Here is a 4,603-nt window from a genome sequence, read left to right as displayed (position 1 = left end):
TGCAGCCCATCCCACCACAAGTGTTTGTGAATGCAAGAGGCTGACCATGTATGGACAGGTGACAAAATAAAGGGGTACTCCAGCAATAAAGTATTGCATTTACATACAGACAGGGGTTTCATAACATGCACAATAAAACAAAAGATGGTTAAAATGACTGACTTTTAGTCCCTAACTCTGGGTTCTATCTTTCCTGTCTTTCATTACACATCAGGATGATTCTTTGAAACTTTGGAAACCTTCCCCAGAGCCACAGAAGACATTATGTAATAGTTTTTGTCACATCCTGTGTGATACTTATGATGGCAAGTGTAAAATCGGTGTTCCTTTTTGAAGGAAAAACCTGAATTAATGGGTGGGGAAACATAATGAATGCAGCTGCTGCAATACAGGGCACAAGGGGGTCACTAAATGGTTTGATGAGCATGAAAATGATTTTGAATCATATACTATGGCCTTCACAGTCCCTAGATCTCAATCCAATCGAACACCTACTTTGTAGAGATGTGTAAGCCAGCCACCATCATCAAAACATTAAATGAGGGAATATCTTTTGGTGCTTATCCCTCCAGTAGAGCAGAAACTTGTAGAATATATGCCAAGTCGTTTGTGGTGGGTTATCACCACTTTGGCACACATGTTTAAGCCTTACTCAGTTAAAATGTGGCTGTGCAGCAAAAGTCCAGGCCTGTTAAAATAGTCTTGGTCCACTGAGTGCATGTGTGTTTGACATAAAGTCGCTCAGCCAGTTAAATTGTGGCTGCTGTACCCTGTGCTTCCTGCCTACTGCCCCACTATCTGTTGTAACGGATGTTGTTGCCACTTTGTCCCATAGGGCATGGACTACTAACAGAGTTTTTCCACTGACTGACTCCAATTGTTGGCTGAGTGCCACAGAGGGAGAGAGGGAAAGAAAAGGAAGACAGATAGATTGATAGAAAGAGAGAGAGAGAGAGAAACCGGGTTCCATTCCTCGCAACATGACTATTCATGAGGTAGTTTCAGTAAAACAGAACAGCTTCAATGACTTAGTTCAGGACATTATGTGTTTGGGTGTGAGAAATGGTTGGCTGGCTCTTTTCAAGGCCAGAGATCCTCAGTCACAGTGAAGTCTTTAGTTGTCCTGGGAATTCATTGATAACTATCTTAGAGGTCGCTCATCTTGCTTTCATCCTGCATTAGTACTGCAGTGCTTGCTGCAGCACACTTCTCCAGTCTCAAGAGTTGTGAGAGCAAAACACCTTTGATCGGGCTGGAACAAAAGGAACTCTAAACCTGTGGTTACCAAACGGCTCTGTTTGATTCTTCAGAGCTAAAAACGTCACAAAATAAAACTAAATAAAATCTCTCTACAAGCAGCTACACAGTGAGAGCTGTTTGTGCTGCAGCAGCAGATATGTCAGAAATGGTAGGACTCTAATGGTTACATCTGTAATAAGGCAGGTGGCAACATTAAAAATCAGAAGTAATGAAAAGTGACAACTTTAGTAGAGAGGAACTGCCAGAACGTCTGCAAGTACAAAATGAATGAAAAGTGATGGGTTTAATGTCTGTGCTGTCTTGTCATAGTATAGCAGCTCTCAACCTTCACCTGAAGTTATAAAGGCGGTAAAAGAATTTTCCCTTTGGCGATTAATAAAGTACATCTTCTTGTTCTTCTTCTTGCTTTTCTTTCTTTTCTCATTTACTGCTGACCCAGGAGGTAGCTACCCATCCATGGTACAATCTTAGTACCTAGAGGCATCACTTTGGGGCAAGTTCTCCAGGAATACTAAAGAAACACTGTTGTGTAATGGGAGATCCCTCCTCACTCTCCCATCCATTTACTCCATTTTTCGCCCCTTTAGCTGCCATTGCAAGAGAGAAACACGGAGCACGTATCTGTTGAAATCCCAGGCTAAATTTCTAAATCAACTCTCATCAGTTATTATTTGTCAAAGCCATCCATATTTCAACAGAAACTAGCTCCTCATATTAAGCATGTTGGTGCACAGAGAGCCGACAGTATCTCTTGTCATAATGTTGATCTTTGTTGAGAGGGAATACCCCATGGTGTGGAAGCAAATCTGCATGCATAGTTAACATGGCACCTCCCTGCTGGCTGGTTCTGAATGTGAAGAAATTTTTTTTACTGTGCTATTGTCTTCTGTTACATTTATTCATTTTCTGTTTTGATATTGAAATATGATTGGCATACAAAAAAGTTGTAAACAAATGTTAGGCTATTTGTCATGAGAAAAGTAGCCAAACATTTTAACGCACAAGCACACACTCACACTCATGGCATGACATGTAAAACACACACAACAGCACATATATGCACCTATATGAACAAAGCTTCTGAATAGGAGGGTGAGAGGAATGTCTAGAGACATGCAAACAGAAATGTGCATGCATGAGCGCTTGCACACGTGCGTGTTGCAGACACACACTTCTAGGATGCACACGCACAAGCAAGCACATGGATTAATAATGTACCATGTTCCCAGTAGGAGGCTAGTTAGCATTTCAGGAAGATTGCACTAACACTGGGGAACTGTAATTAGGAAGTTATTGTTGCAAGTTGCAACTCTCACACACACACACACACACACACACATACACAAAATACCCCCTCACACACACCAACGCACACAGCATGCAAATAGTGAAGCGGGGGGGGGGTAGAGAGACTTGGGGGCATTTTACTATTCGTTACTCCTAATCAGTGCTTTTATCAGTCTCTGTGTTATGTGCTTTGTCTTTTTCTTTATTCTCACACCTTAAAGAAAGCAGTAGAATGTAACTCAGTTAACTTAAGTACAATGTTGAGGTAGTTGACTATTTCCACTTTATTCTACTTTTTACTTTTACTCTGTATTTCCGCCGTAAGTATTGTGCTTTTTACTGAAAAATTACGGAAATATTTAGTCATCATACTTAAGTAATGAGTAATTGAATACAGGACTTTTGTAATTGTTTTTCTTCACACACACACACACAGTATTGATCGGGTATCTTGTTCACACAAGATACATAAGATAAAAGATGTAGTATTTTGGGACTTTGGTGGCTCTGGATTAACTAGCCATGTTGAGTTGATTTGTGCCCCCACACCAATATAACAGAGTTGAGTTATATTGCTGCTCAAGAAACAGTGATATCTCTCATCTCCAGAGACAGCACCCCCTTCAGTAGCTATTCCATTAAAAACTGTTCCATTTACCTACATTGTATTTAGGTGGAAGCAGTAATCCTAAAGGTGGATATGTCTAAACCTAAAAATCTAATCTAACTGCATGGCTAGATATCAGTAAGTGAGAAAATATGTTTTCATTATAATTTGAGTGAACTGACCCTTTAACATAATCCATATAAAGGCATTTTGTGGGTGTAGATCCATGCCCGCATAACCCTGAATTATACTTCACTCTCTCCGTGCTGAAATGGTGCCTGAACTTTTTTCGCCCAAGGCTCATCAAATTTTGATGGGTCTCTTTTCGTCTGGGAATCCTAAAAACTAGAATGATTTAGGGTCTCAGGCTGTAGTTTAAGGATTCCTGAGATCATTTCAGTTTCATTAACCCGAGCGTTACGTTTTGAAACAATGAGACAACCAAGTGGTGACCTCATACCTCATTCTCATAGCGTGAATGATGAATGAGCTGCTTAATGTATGCTGACGCATGTCTTGCTGATGCCAGCATGCCAGAACTAGAGCTAATCCCAACCTAAACTCTCCAGCAAAGGTCTCACATCTTCTCTTTTTCTTTCTATATCCCCTCCCCAAACACCTATTCCCTCCTCCCTCTTATTCCTCTCATCTCTTGCCATCTCTGCCTCCATCTTTCCATACTGCCACAATGCACACACCCTATTCAAGCAGCCTGTGTGTGTATATTGAGTCAGCTAGTTTGTATGCCGGCTGCTGCTATACCAGCCTCTCTCTGGAAATCAAGGAGAATTCGTGGGGTGTATGCTGAGAGAGGGAGAGGAAGAGAGAGCGGGGGGGTTGGAGAGAGAGGGCCAAGAGGGTGAGAAGTGATAGAGACAGAAAGATAGATAGAGAGAGGGATAGGGATGCCATAAGGTGAAATGAAAAGGCAGAGGAAAAAAATAACAAAAGGGTGGGAAAGATGGAAAAAGCGTTCAATAGATGTGTTTTCCTCCCAGCCTGCTCGTCTCTATTCTGTTTCATTACCTCTGCCCTCTGTTCTGCAGAAAGCACTGTCTCTGTGGCAGAGGTAGTTTGGAGACACTGTGGCCTGGCAGAGACTTGAAAAACCTTCTGATGTTCTGTTCTGAGGTGCTCTTCAGGCCTAAGAGGAGAAATCTCTCTGGCTGTCCCATTAACTACTAGAGACTGGACTATTGAAATGGTATTACCTCCTCTGACTGAGCAGCACATCGACTCTTCCTCCATTTCCCGACAAAGATCTGTCGTTCAAACCCCAAGATACCAGCAGCAGGAGAGCAACAGTGAGATGTTTTTTTTTATTTCTCTTTCCTTTCTTATCACTCAGGCATCTCTCCCTTTGTCTCTCTTCTCCGGTGACAAATTTCTCTAGGGTTTGGGCGTCATTTGTATCCCCTTCCTCTTGCTTGAAATATTCTGAGAGCAGCT

The sequence above is a fragment of the Morone saxatilis genome, unplaced genomic scaffold (assembly GCF_004916995.1).
Source record: "Morone saxatilis isolate NCDOM2014 unplaced genomic scaffold, NCSU_SB_2.0 Contig17, whole genome shotgun sequence".
NCBI classification, from domain to species: domain Eukaryota; kingdom Metazoa; phylum Chordata; class Actinopteri; family Moronidae; genus Morone; species Morone saxatilis.
Note: the sequence above shows the minus strand (reverse complement) of the source record.